This window comes from Gracilinanus agilis, chromosome X (assembly GCF_016433145.1).
Source record: "Gracilinanus agilis isolate LMUSP501 chromosome X, AgileGrace, whole genome shotgun sequence".
NCBI classification, from domain to species: Eukaryota; Metazoa; Chordata; class Mammalia; order Didelphimorphia; family Didelphidae; genus Gracilinanus; species Gracilinanus agilis.
The window spans coordinates 36,484,621-36,503,148 of record NC_058136.1 but is presented as its reverse complement, the minus strand read 5'-3'; positions in this window follow the sequence as shown (position 1 = coordinate 36,503,148).

The window sequence follows — 18,528 nt, the reverse complement described above, 5'->3', positions numbered from 1 at the left end:
AAGGATTGAGTTAGGTCCAAAATGTAGTGTATACTCAACAGCCTGTATGGCCTTAACAAGGTCTGCCTCACTGGTTGAATTTCTATTGCTTCTTAGAGAGGGGAGGCAAATAACCTGGGAGACTGGACACCTGAGCAACAGCAGCCTAGAGACAAATATGTTGTTATTCAGTCTTTTCTCAGTCATGTCTGACTCTGTGACCCATTTGGGGCTTTCTTAGCGGAGATTCTAAAGTGGTTTGCTATTTCCACCTGAAGCTCACTTTACAGATGAGGAACAGAAGCAAACAGGGTGAAGTGACTTTACCAGGGTCATACAGCTACTTAGTGTCTGCAACCAGATTTGAGATCAGGAAGATGAGTCTTCCTGATTCCAGACCCAGCGCTCTATCCACTGTGCCACCTAGCTGCCCCAGAGACTCAGCCCATAATTATAGCAATAATATTTATATAGCCCTTGCAGGGAGCCATATATGACAGGTCCTCATTCTGCAGATGAGGAAACTGAGGCCCAGGAAGGGGAAGGGATTGCCCAAAGTCACCTACCCAGGTAGTAATTAAGTAGCAGAGTTTGCATTCAAACCCAGGTCTTCAAACTCCAAATCCAGAGCTCTTCCTGGCATACAAAATAGTTCAGTAATTTAAGATAGGCCTGTGATAATTGGATTAAGTCTACATTGACCCATCTTTAGATTTAATCACCAAAGGTGAGAGCACCTCCAAATTCTGGGAGGTCCTTAACCCACGTGTGCTAGAGTAGGTGACGAATCAGAATCAACTGACCACCCCCTAGGCATCCTAATAAGAAGAGTCTAATGTGATTGGACACGCAAAGTAGGAGGGAGGCACAGGAAGTGACGCATAAGTGACCCCTTTAAAAGGAGAAGGTCTTCTGCTGGAGAGGGTCTTCAGTTGAAGAGGGTGGCTGGTGAGGGAGATCTTCTAGTTTTCCTGGTTCATGGAGGAGTGCTGGCTGGAACGCTGAGACCTTGGTGAGACTACCTTCAATATCTTCTTTAGAAGTCCTTGGTGAGTTTAAAGACTGACTGAATCTTCCTGAACTTCTCTTAAGGAACTTCTTTTAATAGACTCTATGAATGAAGCTCCGGGCTTCTGGCCCTCTGACTCTTGGCTGAGGGTTAATTAGGTCTACCTGGCTTAATTAGAGGATTGTAGTAAATTACCTACTGTGTTGAGATTCTTATTTCCTTATTTCCTCTCTCTCTTCTCAATTGTAAATAAACTTCCATAAAGTCAATTTTGACTTGAGATTATTCTTAATTGAAGATTGATAATTGTTCAATCCTCTGGCGACCATCTTTTAATATATTGAACCCCAAGACCCCTTTCCCCCCCTTACAGGCCCAATTTCTGACATGATTTCTGGATCAGTCAGTCTTTTAGAGTCTCATTAGCATCCGCTTTGCATTTTGTCTCCTCAGGGTAATAATACAGATATTTAGGCCAGGGCATTGTGAAGCCCTAAGGCAGTGATGGCAAACCTTTTAGAGGAGCCAGTAATGTCCTCGGGCACATGTGGAGAGGGGGAGGGGGCAGCCCAACCCTGCATCCCTCTGGCTTTCTAGTACCGAACTCTGGCAAATTCTGTACTGGGGTGATGGCATGCATGCCCACAGAGAGGGCTCTGGCACGTGTGTCATAGGTTTGCCACCAAGGTTCTAAGGAGTCTAAGCAAAGCTCCTATTTCTAGAGCACTGACCAGCTCCAAAGGATTTTCCCAACCATTATCTCATTTGATCTTCCCAATAGTGCTGTGGGAGAGTTACTAGAAGTGGATCCTTAGAAGCAAAGTGATTTTATCTGCAGTCCCACAACTGGTAAATGGCTTGTTCTCACATTGGGTCTCAGGGCTAAAAGTGACCTTTGAGATATACATTATATATCCCTTAGTAGGGTGTAAGCCTCACTTTTAAATTTGTATCCCTAACCCTGAGAACAGCACATGGTAAATAATGGGAGTTTAAGAAATCCTTATTAAGTAATTGATGAGTCTAGGCTCACCTTTTGCATTTTTCAGAGGAGAAAAAAAGGGACCAGAGGACAATGACTTTCTTAAGGTCCTGTGGTATACTAGCTAGTACCATCTCCCTGGCTGCTGGTTGTTAAATTTCAATGTAAGCATTTATGCCTGAGAAATTCACTATAAGTCAGGGCTTTAATCTATTATTTTACTGATTGTCTAGAATTAAGAAAGTGATGAATAAAATAATAATGCAGACTAAACTTTAAAAAAAAAGTCTGATGAGGTGGCTCAGTGGATAGAGAGCCGGGGCTAAAGGTAGGAGGTCTTGGGTTCTAATCTGGCCTCAGACACTTCTAAGCTATTTGACCCTGGGCAAGTCACTTGACCCCCATTGCCTAGCCCTGACCACTCTTCTGCCTTGGAGCCAATACACAGTATTGATTCTAAGATGGAAATTAAGGGTTTTTTTTAAAGTCTGTTCAGCACACTTTTTTTTTTCCAGAAAGTTGGTTGTTAAACATTTGCCAACACACCCCTGCCAAGGCCCTATAGCTAGTGGGTGGTAGCATTTGCATTAAAACCTAGGTCTTCTGATTGACGTCCAATGTTCTCCATCATATCACGCTGTCTCTCATCTGCCTTTTAAGCGGTTCTCAAAGTAAGGTGTCTTTAGCCATTTCATTGCTGCCCTTCCCCAAGTTTTAAAAAAAGTCTCATCTGGTCTGTTTTTCTCAAAAAATTCACATGATCCCATGCTGACTCACCACATTCAATTTGTGGCTAATTTTGTTTCGTCTCCACGAAATTTACTTGGGAACAAAGTAAAACAATCCTCACATTCAAGGCACCAGAAACAATATGGCTGTGTGTGAATGCAGGGGCCCGCAGAGTCCACGAAGAGCCACACCCTGGAGGTCACGTTTCTGCCTGTTTAAACAATTACCCTATTTACTCACATGATCACATGTGTTCAGCTGGATTTGGGAACGAGTTGGAGAGGGGTGCTCATTTTGTAAGAGCCGAGTCCATTATGGACTGAGTTTGCAGCCAGAGAATTTGGACTGTGCACACCAGCTTTGCTACTTATTAGCAAAGGATTTCCTTGGGCAGGTCCTACATTTCTCTAAGACTCAGTTTTCCTTATCTGTAAAAATGAAGTAGCTGTAATAGTTCACTTCCAAAGAGTCCCCTGAAGCCACAAATCCATGTAATAAAAATTGCTATAGAATGCAAAAGGCAGCAAAAGGGAGATCATCTCAAATCATTCAGGTCTTCCTCTACTGCTTGCTATTTATTCAGATTATCTCCCTGCTGCAAAACATTGACAACAAGGGAGGCTCGTCTAAGACTGGCAAAGACCCTTGAAATCCAGTGAGGCTGACCAAATGGAGTGGGGCTGAGCAGGAGACTTGGAAAAGTCTAGCTCCAGAGAGCAAAAGGCCGGGGTAGCTGTCACAGCAGCAATTTCCACAGACGTATTGGAAATCCTATGACTCGTGATTTTGTTGTTATTCAGTCACTCTTCAGTCTTGGCCAACTTTTTATGACCCCATTTAGGGAGTTCTTGGCAAAGATATTGGAGAATATACTGCCTCTTCCGTCTCCAGCTAGTTTTATAGATGAGGAAACTGAGGCAAATGGGAGTAAGTGATGCATAGCTAGTAAGTGCCTCAGACCATATTTGAACTCAGGAAGAGACTCTGGGCCTAGTACTCTAACCACTACACCACCTAGCAACCCAATGACTCACCATAGACCCTAGCAAGCTCTTCGTGACACGTTAACTCTCTGACCATAGTCCCTAGCATTCTGCCACAGAGGACCTCTTGATACAGCCTTGGGCCCTTGCCCTAAGGACTAGGCTTCTTGGTCTTTGCCCTGCTACTTGACTTCAAGGTTTCAGATTCAGCCTGCCTGACCATTCTGATATCATATCAACAACAATAATAAAACCAACTCTATCCAAGTCCAACCCACCATCCATTATGGGAAAAAGGAGAAGGGTTAGTAATAGCAAAGTAATGGAATGCAAACTAGGGTAAACTAGGCAAAGCCACTGCCAGAGTTAGAATCAGAAGTCAGTCATTGGACATTCTCCTGACACTGAGCACCTGAAAGATGGTGGGAACGTGGAGAAGAGCAGAAAAGGCAGCCAGTGAAGCCTTTATTAGTACTTGATCCCTGGCCTAGCCTGTGCAAGAAAATCAATGGCTGACTCGGGCCAACCTAAGAAAGTATGGGAGGGTATAGGACAGTGATGGCAAACCTATGTCATGGGTGCTAAAGATAGCACACAGAGTGCTCTTCTGGGGGCATGCAGCCATCTCCCCTCCACCCGCACCAAGAGTTTATTACTAGAAAGGCAGAGGGATTCAGGCAGAGCTGCTCCCCTCCCCTTCTCCACCATGCCTGATGACATTTTTTCACATCCCCTACCCCTCTGTCCAGCAGCCCAATGGGAGAGCTTCCTCCCTCTCCTGTGTGGGGTAAGGGGGGGCAGGATGCACCTGGCACTTGGTGAGGGGGAGGGGCATAGTATGTGGTCTAGGGTGGGGCCAGGGCCCAGCACTCCATCTCTAAAAAGTTCACCATCACTGGTCCAGAAAATACCATAGATGTAGTTGTTGCCCAACTTCAGTTCCATTAAAATCAGATGATATGATGCAGATGATATGATGGTCTACTTAAAAAATCCTAGAGAATCAACTAAAAAGCTAGTGGAAATAATCAACAACTTTAGCAAAGTTGCAGGATACAAAATAAATGCGCATAAATCATCAGCATTTCTATATATTTCCAACACATCTCAGCAGCAAACATTAGAAAGAGAAATTCCATTTAAAATCACCCTAGACCAGTGATGGGCAAACTAAAGCCCATGGGCCAGATGCAGCCCCCTGAAATGTTCTATCCACCACCAACATTATTCCTAATCTGACAAATACAATGAGTAGGATACAGTACAATTAAACTTCAAAAGAGTTGCCTAAGAAACAACTGACAGATGAGCATTTCCTTTCCTTTGGCCCCTCTTTAAAAAGTTTGCCCATCCCTGCCCTAAACAACATAAAATACTTAGGAATCTATCTGCCAAAACAAACACAGGAATTATACGAACACAACTATGAAACCCTCTCCACCCAATTAAAACTAGATCTAAACAATTGGAAAAACATTTATTGCTCATGGGTAGGACAAGTTAACATAATAAAAATGACCATCCTACCCAAATTAATTTACCTATTTAGTGCTATACCTATCAAACTACCTAAAAACTGCTTTACTGAATTAGAAAAAACTATAACAAAATTCATTTGGAAGAACAAAAGATCAAAAATATCAAGGGAAATAATGGGGAAAAAACATGAAGGAAGGTGGCCTAGTAGTACCAGATATTAAACTATACTATAAAGCAGTGGTCATCAAAACAATATGGTACTGGCTAAGAGACAGAAGGGAGGATCAGTGGAATAGACTAGGGGAAAGTGACCTCAGCAAGACAGTCTATAATAAACCCAAAGAGCCCAGCTTTTGGGACAAAAATCTACTATTTGACAAAAACTGCTGGGAAAATTGGAAAACAGTATGGGAGAGATTGGGTCTAGATCAAAATCTCACACCCTACACCAAGATAAATTCAGAATGGGTGAATGTCATGAATATAAAGAAGGAAACTATAAGTAAATTAGGCAAACACAGAATAGTATACTTGTCAGATCTCTGGGTAAGGAAAGATTTTAAAACCAAAGAAGAGTTAGAAAAAATTACAAAATGTAAAATAAATAATTTTGATTACATTAAATTAACAAATGTTTGTACAAACAAAACCAGTGCAACCAAAATTAGAAGGGAAGCAACAAATTGGGAAGAAATCTTTATAACAAAAAACTCTGATGAAGGTCTAATTACTCAAATAGATAAGGAGCTAAATCAATTGTACAAGAAATCAAGCCATTCCCCAATTGATAAATGGGCAAGGGATGTGAATAGACAATTTTCAGATAAAGAAATCAAAGCTATCAATAAGCACAAGAAAAAGTGTTCTAAATCTCTTATAATTAGAGAAATGCAAATCAAAACAACTCTGAAGTACCACCTCACATCTTGCAGATTGGCTAGCATGACAGCAAAGGAAAGGAATAACTGTTGGAGGAGATGTGGCAAAACTGGGACATTAAAGCATTGATGCTGGAGTTGTGAATTGATTCAACCATTGTGGATAGCAATTTGGAACTATGTCCAAAGGGTGCTAAAAAGCTGTCTGCCCAGGCCTAGAGACAGGAGGTCCTAGGTTCAAACCCGGCCTCAGCCACTTCCAGCTGTGTGACCCTGGGCAAGTCACTTGACCCCCATTGCCCACCCTTACCACTCTTCCACCTATGAGAAAAATACACCGAAGTACAAGGGTTTAAAAAAAAAGTTGTCTGCCCTTTGATCCAGCCATACCACTGCTGGGTTTATACCCCAAAGAGATCATAAGGAAAAAGACTTGTACAAAAATATTTATAGCCATACTCACTGAAAAACGAGGATATGTCCTTCAATTGGGGAATGGCTGAACAAATTGCGGTATCTGTTGGTGATGGAATACTATTGTGCTCAAAGGAATAAAGAACTGGAGGAATTCCATGTGAACTGGAACAACCTCCAGGAATTGATGCAGAGTGAAAGGAGCAGAACCAGGAGATCATTGTACACAGAGACTGATACACTGTGGTAAAATCGAACATAACGGACTTCTCTACTAGCAGCAATGCAATGATCCAGGACAATTCTGAGGGACTTTTGAGAAAGAAAGCTATCTGCATCCAGAGAAAGAATTGTGGGAGAAGAAACATAGAAGAAAAACTGCCTGATCACTTGGGTTGATATGGATATGATTTGGGATATAGACTCTAAACAACCACCCCGGAGCAACTATTAATAATATGGAAAATCAAGCATTTCTTAAGTACCTACTATGTATAATAATACTAACAGCTAGCACTTATCTAGCTCTTGAAGGCTGGCCAAATGCTTTCCATAGGTTCTCTCACTAGGTAACCTGTGCAAAGTAGTGTTCTGGATACAGGGGATACAAAGGGGAAAAGAAGGCCTTGTCCTTGAGGAGCTTACAACCTACAGGGGAGATTAAGAAAAATGTACGTGGTCAAATGCATACTAAGTATTCCCAAAGTGATTTCAGTAGAGAGAGAATCGCATCAACTAGGGTGATCACAAAGGAAACAAGCATCTATTAAAAGGTAGACACTGGCAAGTATATTAGACGCTGTGCTAAGAACTTTCAAATATTATCTCACTCAAAGCAACCCTGAAAGGGAGATGCTATGATTATCCCCATTTTATAGATGAAGAAACCAAGGCACAAAGAGGTTAAGTGACTTCCCCAGGGTCACACAGCTTGACAGTAGGCAGAATTTAAACTCAGGTCTTCCTGATTTGAGCCCTAATGCACTATTTTTTTAAACCCTTACCTTACACATAGCTTAGCACTTAAACACATCCTGCATTATATGGTTCACTGATTTTCCCCCTTATTATTTTGTTTCCTGGGCTAGAAGAGAATCTACTTGATGCTAGGGATCTTTTGCTATAGGCAGCCTCAGCTGCTATAGCTTTCTCAACCCAAGACCACTGAACCCAAGAAAACTTCATAAAATTTCATTCCAGAAGGCCTATTTGTAGCCCTCCCCACTAAGAGAAACATAATTGAGTATACCAGAAAATTAATTTTTTTTAAACCCTCACCTTCTGTCTTAGAATCAATACTGTATACTGACTCCAAGGCAGAAGAGTGGTAAGGGTAGGCAATGGGGGTCAAGTGACTTGCCCAGGTTCACACAGCTGGGAAGTGTCTGATGCCGGACCTGAACCTAGGACCTCCCATCTCTAGGCCTGGCTCTCAATCCACTGAGCTACCCAGCTGCCCCTCCCCCCCACAATGCACTATTTATTGTGCCACCTAAGTGCCTCTTGGCAAAGCCTCCTGTAGGATGTTACCTAAGGTGAGCTACAGGAGGAGTGGAGAAAGGAGTGCATTCCAGAGTGGGGAACCCACCATCTGCACAAAGCTATGGAAGAGGGAAGTGTAATTTCATGTAGAGGGAACATCTCTCAGGTTAATTCGATTAGGATAGAGAGTATAAGAAAGGAAGGACTGGGAAAGAAGCCTGGACAAGTAAATGATAGCCAAGTTGTGGACAGCCTTACCTGTCAAGCTCAGAGTCTGTATTTTTTCCTCAAAGCACTGGGGAATCGGTAAGATATTTGAGTGAGAGAATGACATAGTCAGAGCTCTGTTTTAGGACTAGGAACATCAATTTGGTAGATGTTTGGAGAATGGATTGCAGAAGGGAGAGGCTAGAGGCAGGGAGGTTGATTAGAAAGGTATTGTAGGCCTGGTGAAAGTGATAGAAGCCTGAAGTAGAGTAGAGGCTATGTGAGAAAAGAACATGAGCAATATTATGGTGATAAAACCCAGAAGGTGAGGCAAGTAGTTCAACAAGAGGAGTGAAGGAAGACTGGAGACCTGAGTGATAGGAAGGCTGATGGTATCCCTGACAGGGATGGGAAAGCCTGGAGGGGCCCTTTGATCTAGGCCAATCCTAAACCCTGTAACAGATCGAATGGCAGAGCTGGAAAGGACTTTAGAATATTTGAACTTGAAGAAACTTTGGAACACAGAATGTCAGAGTTAAGAAGAACCTTAGAATCCCAAATATTAGAACCAAAAGGGGCTTAAGAAAGAAGAATGTCAGAGCTGGCAGCAGGGGTGTGCTGGAGTCATCTCAAACCTAAGCCAGTGTGAGCTTACCCTTCTGAAATTGGCCAACACCACACATCACACACACACACAGAGAGAGAGAGAGAGAGAGAGAGAGAGAGAGAGAGAGAGAGAGAGAGAGAGAGAGAGAGAGAAAACACATTACTGTTCTGTTGATTGTCTAAACCAGCAAGCAATGGAGAAAACGTAAATAATGCAAAATAAAGTGAAAGTGGGTCACAGAGTACATTTTTCTGGACAGATAGTTGTAGAACTTTTACCAGCATTCCACTGATTAGAAAAGGCCTTAAAGAAGAGAGTATCCACTATGGAAGGCAATAGAGAACAGATTTTTAGAGCTAGGAGGGTCCTTAGAAAATAGAATCTCAGAACTAAAAGGAATGGTAAAACATCAAATGGCAGGGCTGAGATGGACCACAGAACCTGATATTTGGGTACACAGGGGATGATGGTCTTTGAGTCCTCTGGTTTTTCACTTGGTCTGTCTTGCTAAGAGTTTAGAGGCAGCCTTCTATATAGAAAGAAGAGGAGCTTTGGAGGCAGGGGAGCTGGGCCGAAATCCCACTTCTTCCCTAACTAGCTGTGTGACTCAGAGCAAGTTATTTAATCCCTCTGGGCCTCAGTTTTCTCCTCAGAAGAAAGAGTGGGGCAAATATCCCCATGACCCTTTCCAACACTAAATCCCACAAAATCCACAAAACTAAGACCTGGTTCAGCTCTGATTGTTTGTGGTTCTTGGTAATTTTATAGCTTAGTCCAAAGTGAGTGAATTGGACCAGGTAACTGCCCTGTGATTCTATATCTTCTGCGCCTAAGCCTTGGCCTCCAATTCACCATGAAGAACAATGACACCTTCCCATGAGGCCAGATAGAATTTCTACCAATTCCAGTTGGAGACAAGCATCTTCAGAAGCATCCCCAGAGCAAAGCCACTTTAGGCTGCTTCTCCAAGCAGCAAGGCTAGTGAGACAGCCCTCACCCCCAGAAAATTGGGAGGAGCCTACATTGTTTGTCCTGGGACATTGAGGGGGGTATCGGAGTCCCCCAGACCACTGTTGTTCTGACATCTGGACGTGGGCCCAGTCAGGCTGCTCAGAGGCTGAAGAAAGGAGCAATATTAGAAACAGCAGAGAGGGTGTGTTGAGTGCATTGTCCCTATCCATACTACAATAGACTGATAATTACTTGCTGAATTGAACCAAATTGAATAGCCATTGTGGCCAACTCAATAGAGTCAGCTGCAGTGGGGCCCCCACCCTTCTCAGGCTGCATCCCTTCCCCACCCCCAGAAGATTCCTTCTTGGTTTAGGGCCAAAGCCAAACTCTACAACCTGAAAAATTTCCCACATCCCCCCTGCCAGGCAGTAAGCCTCAAAGTCAGTGTTCTTTCTTCACTGCATAAATACTTACAGGAGAAATGGGGTAGTCTTGCTCAAGGAATTGGGGGGGATAGAATGAAAAAGTAGGTTTTCCTTGAGTCTGGGAGTGAAGCTGGAGGGAGGTGGGGTTGGATGAATTTGGGAAGTAAGGAAAGTTTTCCTTTGGCAACCCTTGCCTCCATCTTCCAGTTCCTTCCCTCCCCTTGCCCCCTTCCCTAACCCTACAGCTTTGAGCCCTGGATCCAAGGTGCTGTCTCTCATCTAGAGATAAGCTAATACTTGACAGACTATTTTTTCTTTCTGTACTACTGTAATAGTCTACGGACCTGAACTAGCTCTTGCAGCTTCTGTCCCTGAATCATCCCGAGTGTGCCAGCAGATTCATCTTTTGGTCTCATTAGTCACTGCTCTGCTCTGAAGTCTTCCATGGCTCCCTACTACCTGTGTAGCCACTTAAGACCAGACTCTAGCCTAGCACTCAGAGCCCTCAGACTGGGCTCCTCTTCCTCTGCAGCAGGTTTGCCTGCCTCCCTGCCTTTGGCAGTTAGTTACTACACCATTTCTTCTGCCTACAATTTCTTTTCACAGAATTTCTGCCAGGTAACAGCTGTCTCCTCCTGGAACCATTCCCTAAGCCAATCTTTGCTTCTAAAGGCAAGGGCTCTCTCTTTCTCCTTTCAACTCCCAAGGTACTATGTCTGTCTCTGTTTTCAGGTACTGACCACAATGAGTCTTGAATGACCATTTCTGTATGGGGCTTTGCTCCACTTATCGATATTATTATTATTATTATCATTATTCCCACTCGCCATAGGATGTAAGCTTCTTGGGGGCAAGAACTCTTTTACTTTTGGATTTGTACCCCTAGCACCCAGCACAGTGGCCAGGGCAAAGGGAGCATTTAATAGATGCTTGGGTCACTGTTCACATCATCTTATGCCTCAGAGTGCGCCACAGAGTACATGGATCTGATGGAGAACAACAGCTTGGCCACAACCTCGAGCAGCCATAGAAGGGCACCCAGTGAAATCACTCAACCCTGCCCCCTGCCCCCCTAATACTCTGACTCTTCTCCTCTTTCCCAAATGATTAAAGCAAAACTTAAGGAATCCAAGACCTACCTATAGAAGTTTTAAGAAATTCCAGGCTGTGTGATCCTGGGCGAGTCACTTGACCCCCATTGCCCACCCTTACCACTCTTCCACCTATAAGCCAATACACAGAAGTTAAGGGTTTATGAAAGAAAGAAAGAAAGAAAGAAAGAAAGAAAGAAAGAAAGAAAGAAAGAAAGAAAGAAAGAAAGAAAGAAAGAAAGAAAGAAAGAAAGAAAGAAAGGAATTCCAGGAGCTGGGGATCAGGAGAGGGGCCTAGCCTGGGTCCTGAAAAACTATGGTACATGGGAAGGAACTCTAGATTTACGACAGAAAACGTGGGTTCAAATGCTTTTATCAGCTATGAGACCAAGAGCAAGTACCATGGGGCTTGACCAAGTTAAACTTGTAGATCTCTTCCAGCTCTAAATTATGGGACGTGTTTTAACTATCTTACTGTATAAATGAGGGAATGAAAATTCAGAAAAGAACACTGGAGTTAGCGTAAGAAGGCTGGGGTTCCATTCCTGGCCCTGCCACTTACTTGCTATATAATTCTAGACAAGTCACTCTCCCTTCTGGACCTCAGTTTCCTTTTCTCGTAAATGAAGAGGTTGCACTAAGTGATCTTTAAGGTCCCTGACAGCTCCAGATCTATGATTCAGTGAATTTAAAAGTTGCCAACTCCACTTATTCTTTGCCCCGCCCGATTTTCTTGCTAATTGACACTGCAATGCTGCCATCTGGTGAAGGCCAGGGGAACCTCACTATTTGGTCACCCAGCTGGCCTGTGTCCTATTTGGGACAGGATCCACACACGGGCTTCTTTCTCGCAGACCCACACTGCTGTTCTGGCAGGTAGCAGCTAGGCCCTGGCAGATTGGTCAGCTGGCACTTTTCCTCAGGCAAACCCAGAAACCCAGTTCTCACACAACTCACTGAGAAAGGGTGGGCAAGCACAAACCCTTGGAGGAAAGCCCTCTTTGAGTTCATGAGGGGTTGGGAAAATGTGTTCCTTCACCCTGTGGGAAGGGTGAAATGAGGTTTTCTCTTGTTTTTTGCCCTTTCGAGTCAGGAGATCTGGATTTGAAGCCCAGCTCTGACACTCCCCCAGCTGGGTCACCTTGGACAATTCATTCAACTCTGTGGGCCTCAGTTTCCTTATGTGTGAAAAAAGGGGTTGGACTGGATTTCCCAAGTCCCTTAGTAGCCTCTAATGCTCTTTACCACTCCAGATGGGGAAGACTGTTGGGCCCAGCAGAACCGAAGAATGAGCAATAGGCTGTTCTTGCCCCTGTTAGCCTATGCCGCTGTAGTTTCTTTTCTTTTTTTACATGAAATGTATTTTTTTTCCTAGAAAGTTCCATTGAGGCCTTTGGCCTTTTACTCTACAGTCATCTCCAGCTACTCCCCAAATCCAAGAAAGATACTTAAGCAAACCTGAGAGGACATAGACATCGAGTGACAATATAAACAGGTTTGAATTTACAGGATGCAAAGTATTGATGAAAGGAGTCGAAATGAGCTCATGTGTCAGAGGACAAGACTAGCAACGCAGTGTAGAAAATTCAAGTTATTTTTTTGCAAAGGATTCAGTAATGATGGACTCCCTTATTTATGGCAGCAGTGGAGGCTGAGGGAGCACTGGGCAAGGAAACCTGAGATCCAGTCCTGGCTTAGTCACCAACATCCTGGGGCCACCTTGGCTCAGTCACTCTGGACCTCACACTTTGTGCCTTGCCACATGCCCAGGGTGGCAGAGAGGATGTCCCTTTCTCATCCGGGAGAATGTTTTGAAAGCAAGAAAGCCCAGATGGCCGGGAGAAATCTTTGTTGTAACTCATCTGTTTCTCCATGACAATAATCATCTATTTCCCTAAGGAAATCATTTCTAGATTTTAGATCTTGGGTTCGGATTTACCTTAGGTTCAAAAAAGTCATGTTCATGTGATGAAAATGAGGGCAGATGATGGAGAATGAAATAAGGATGTGGTCAAGTCCAGGAAAACCCATCACTCACAAGTGTCTGAGCTAAGGTTCAGAAAGAGGTTGGAAAGGAATGCTATGGACCTCGAAAAGTGTTTGGGGCTTGTTCTATTTTTACCTAGAATGGATAATAGTAATAATAGCTAACATTTCTGTAGCACTTTAGGGGCATCTAGGTGGCACAATGAATAGGATGCTGGGCCAGTCAGAAAGGCTCAAATTCCTGAATTCAAATCTGCTCTCAGCCACTTACTAGCTGAATGACCCTGGACTAGTCACTTTACCCTATTTGTCTCTGTTTCCTCATCTGTAAAATGAGCTAGAGAAGGAAATGGCAAACCACTCCAGGACTTTTGCCAAGAAAACCCCAACTGGGGCTACAAAGCATCAGGCACAACTAAAATGACTCAACAACAACAAATATAGCACTTTAAGATTTACATAACACTTTACATATATTATCTCATTTACTCTCTGCTATAACTCTGAAAGCAAAGAGTTAATATTATCCCCACTTTACTGATGGGTAAACTGAGGCTGAGAGAAGTGACGTGCCCAGGATCCCTTAGCTATTAAGTACCTGGGGGGTAGGAGGATCCAGTGCACTATTTACTTCAATACACACTTATCTCAAAGAAGTAACCAGTCTTTTTGCTCAGTATAGGCGGCATAATGACAATAGGCAACACAGAGGAGGAATTGCCATAGACTCTTAATTTGTTTCTGCTTTCTCTGTCAATGAAAATGATCTTTAAACTGGAAAGGACACAACCAAGGCTGCTAAGAGGGAGTCGATACCCAATATCTTTGGGGAGATGGGTCCTAAGATAACATTTAGCAAATGCTGAAAGAACTGGGCCTTGTTATTGCCAAGCCACTGTCTTTGATCTCTGAAAGTTTGTGAAGAGTAGGAAAGGTGCCACAGGCCTGGAGAAAGGCCAATGTTGCAACAATTTTCAAAAGAGGGAAAAGATTAAGTCTGTAAACCACAGGCTGATGAACTTGCCTTCGATTGCTGGTGGAAATCGAGAGCTGATTGTTAAAGGGCAGGTTAAAGAACATCTAAAAGAGGAAGCACTGAGAAGGGAAATGAGGAGATAACCTGATATAGTGGAAAGGGGGAGGAGGGAGGAATCTGAATCAGAGGGCCTGAGTTCCATACCCAGCTCTGCCACTTACTAGCTGTATAACCGTGAGTCAGTCGCCTCACCTCTGGGCCCTAGCTTGCTCATCTGAAATATAAGGGTGTCGGACTAGAAAAACCTAGTCTATTCCTTCCAGCGTTAAATCTCTGAGGTTATGTTCATAACGTGGTCTTATTGAGAGGTAGCTAGGCAGCGCAGTGGATAGAGTGCTGGCTCTGGGGTCATGAGTTCAAAACCAGTCTTAAATACTTCCCAGTTGCATAACTCTGGTCAAGTCCCTTAACTTCTGTCTGCTTCCGTTTCCTCAGCTATAAAAGGGAGATACTAACAGCACTTCCCTCACAGGAGAATCAAATGCGACTGTATCTGTAAAGCATTTAGCACAGTCTATGGCATATAGTAGGAGCTTAATAAACACGGTTCCTTCTTCTCCAGGACATAACATGCCAGAGGAGTCACATTTTCTTTCTGAAATGTTAAGACAGCCCCAGAGTAATGATGCAGACATGTGGCTTACCTAGATTTCAGATTCCAAGTAAGGGCTAGGCTAAGACACTTCCTAGCTGTGTGACCCTGAGCACTCTTAATGGGCTCATGATTAGGCTTGAAAATTAAGGATTGAGAGTTAGGTATTGACTCTACTACTTATGTGAACTTAAGCAGCTTACCTATTCCAGGGATTCTCCAAGTTCGTAGGGCCTGGTGACTGGTCTCCCTGCCAAGTGTCATTACCAAGGTCTCCCCTACCTGACACCACCAACCCCTTTCAATGACTTTTAACAATAGCTCTTCATCTTTCATAGTCCCCAAATCTAAACCACTGTTTACAGCCATCCACTTCCAACCCTACCCCCAGGGGCAATCAAAGCGAGAAATTAAAAGTGGCTTCTCAGTTATAAGTTTTAGTAGCTTAAAATTGCACCAAGAGTAGAGTTCAGTCTCCATCACTGATCAGTCTATTACTTTGCTCCTCAAATCAATTCCCAAAAAATGACCTTGAGCAAGTCATTTCCCCTGGAAGGACTTCCACTTCCTCACCTATAAAAGGAAGAGTTTGAACTGAATGATCTCTTAAGAATCTTAGGTTCCAGATCCTAGGGCTTTCCTGGCACCATGATCCCATAAATTGTCTGCCCATATAACATCCACAGGAAAATTGACTCAATTTGCCCATGGCTGTAGAACATAGATCCAGATGGAGAATGGGCTTTAGTAACATACAGGAAAATGAATGGGACACTATATTTGGAATCTGAGGACCTGGGATTAAGTTAGAAGAATCCTGCTACTTGCTATCTGTACAACCTGGTCCAAGTTATCTCCCTCTCTCTGGGCCCCAATTTCACTATCTGGAAAATGAAGAGATCAGATTAGATTATCTCCGAGGTCCCTTCCAGCTCTCATAATCAAGCACATGATATCTGAGGATAAATGGGGTGACAGGGGACACATGGCCATAAAAATACAGCGATACTCCAATTCTCACAAGCTATTGTAAAAGAAATGCTCTGTAAACAGCCTTCCACTTCTCTTAAATCTTATCCTATCTCTATCCTTTTCCCATTACAAAAGTTTAAAGGGCTAGAACAACAGAAGTGATGACGATGATGGTGATCATGATGATCTGTGAAACCAAACATTCTAATGTACAGTTTAATTTCAACAAAAAACAGTAATGGGCCCCAAGAGAGGTTTCTCTGCCCAAAATTAGAGCATTGGCTATTATAACACAAGAAGCTAGTTGGTACATGTGTTACCCCCAAGGAAACCACAAATGATAAGTATACCACTGCTCGATCATTTTGCTAGGATCTTGCTAATGCATGTAGCTACGACATATAATTTTACATATTATCTGGGGGATGGAGGGCATGAGTATGTGTGTGTACATATGGGCCTAATCTCGGATGAAAATAAAAGAGAACAGGCAGGCTTTCACTAACAGTTTTTCATTTCACACCCTATCTTCATAGTCACACAAGGATCTAAAAGGTTCTGAGTAAATAAGGTCCCATTAATTCTTTGTTGATGATGAGCCAGAAGAGCAATAGGCAGCCTTAAAAGTTGCCCTCCTACAAGGTACATGTATATGATTCAATGGAGATCAAAATATATTTGCTGTATATCCCCACATATATTTGATCACACACAATTCTTTGATGGATGTAACCCATGCGGTAATTTTATTCAATGATCTTCTGGTCATCAGTATCAATAAAGGCATAAAACATATATGCTCACCAAAAGTATTCACAATTGTCATGGAGTATGTTATTTGCAGAATACAATGGAAGAGGGATCCTCTACTTATGGGAGTTCCTCCAGAGAATCCTGTTTTCAAGTGACGTTTTGTCAATTCCATAATGCCCCAGAATACTATAGGACAGTGATGGCAAAACTTTTAGAGGGGTGGGTGATGTGAGAAATGTCCTCAGGCCCCCATGGAGAGGGGGAGGGGAACAGCCCAGCCCAGAGTCCTTTTGGCTTTCTAGTAATGAACTGTCGCGAACTCTGTGCTAGGGCAACAGTGCATGTGACCACAGAGAGGGGTCTGAGTGCCCCCTCTGGCACATGTACCATAGGTTCATCATGATGGCTATAGGGCCACTTAAGAGATCCTCATGCACTCAAAATAAATGTGCCTAATAATTCACAAAAGAAAAACCAAAATGATGAAGAATGCCTTCTAGCTACCATGCATTTGGATGGACAGCCATATATTGGGAACAGGCACTGTGTATAGACAATGAATTGGATTCAGGATTAAAAAGAAAGAGGAGAGCATAATGAGTTGAATTTTGAAAACTACATGGCACTTTCAACAACCCTAAACTTCAACCTGAAACAAAATTCACCTTTTTATCATAATTTTTTTCAGGTGATGCTACATGGATACTAAATTCTCTGAAGCATCATCACTGTAGGTATCCTGAAAGACAATGGAGACCCCCTACATGATGAGGGTAAATTGATAACAGCAAAGCATATTATTGACACTGACTTGCTAGGGCCGTGTTGGCAAAGCTGTGCCATGGGTACCAGGGCGGGTTGCTCTGTTCCCCCTCACCACCACACCTGAGGACATTTTTGCATGCCCTACCCCTCTGTCCAACCGCCCAATACAAGCTCTTCCTCCCTCCACTATCAGGGGTAATTCGCGGGGCTCACAGGTGTTATATTCATAATCTGGGAAGTGATGGATGCCACCTTGACTGATAGGGATGGCAGTTGAAAGACTCGGAATGTTCCCAGGTGCCGTGAGCCAGGAGCAAACGTCGGTTGGCCCCACAGTATAAATAACCCTGACAGCTACTTTGAGAAGGTCTCTCTGGAGGTCTCTGGACAGGAGTCTCTGGACTGGGAATCTTGGAGTGGATGGTTGAAGGATGGCAGGGAGGTCTACAAAGAAGAGGGTAGGAATATCTCTGAAGCTATTTCCTGATAAACTGTGAGAGCTAATGCATCACCAACACTGGTAGTGAGAAAGCTGAGAGAATAAGATCATCAATACAGCTGCATCAATAGTTTCCCTATTCTCTGGCTTGGCTATGGCCAGGCCTGGCCAGAGGCAGTGGGAGTGAGCAAATCTCCAGCTTTCATTTGATCAATAGCCTCCAGTCCTGATTGTCAACTAGTTTATAGATAATAGATAAGTAGGGTCTCCAATCCCCAATCCTTGCCCTTGTTATCCTTTCCCTGAGTATAGATAAGAGTGTTCAAGGAGTACCTTCCTGAGTGGTTTATATCACGACCCCTGGGAAAGGAGTCAAACACAGTCAGATCCCAAACGTAATCCAAGGCAAATCAATAGCCCAATACTAATCTATCCAATCCCAGCGTGGACCTGGAAAGGTTACCCATCTATCTAACCTCTCGAGGGTCCTTCTTGAGCAACTGTTAGAGAGAAAGGGATAAATTACAGCAGCTGAGATCGGAGTTGGTGTTCTTCCATCATCTGCAGCTGAGGAGAATACAGATAGATACATCAACATCACTGTACATCTATACATCTCCATTGGACCTTTTGTTTATAACACAGGCAACTTGAAGTTGCAATTTGGGCACAACTAGGGGGAAGGGAATGAGTATTCATATAGTGCCTACTACGTGCTCATTTTGATCTGTACGACAACCCTTCCGGGTAGGTGCTATTTTCCCCA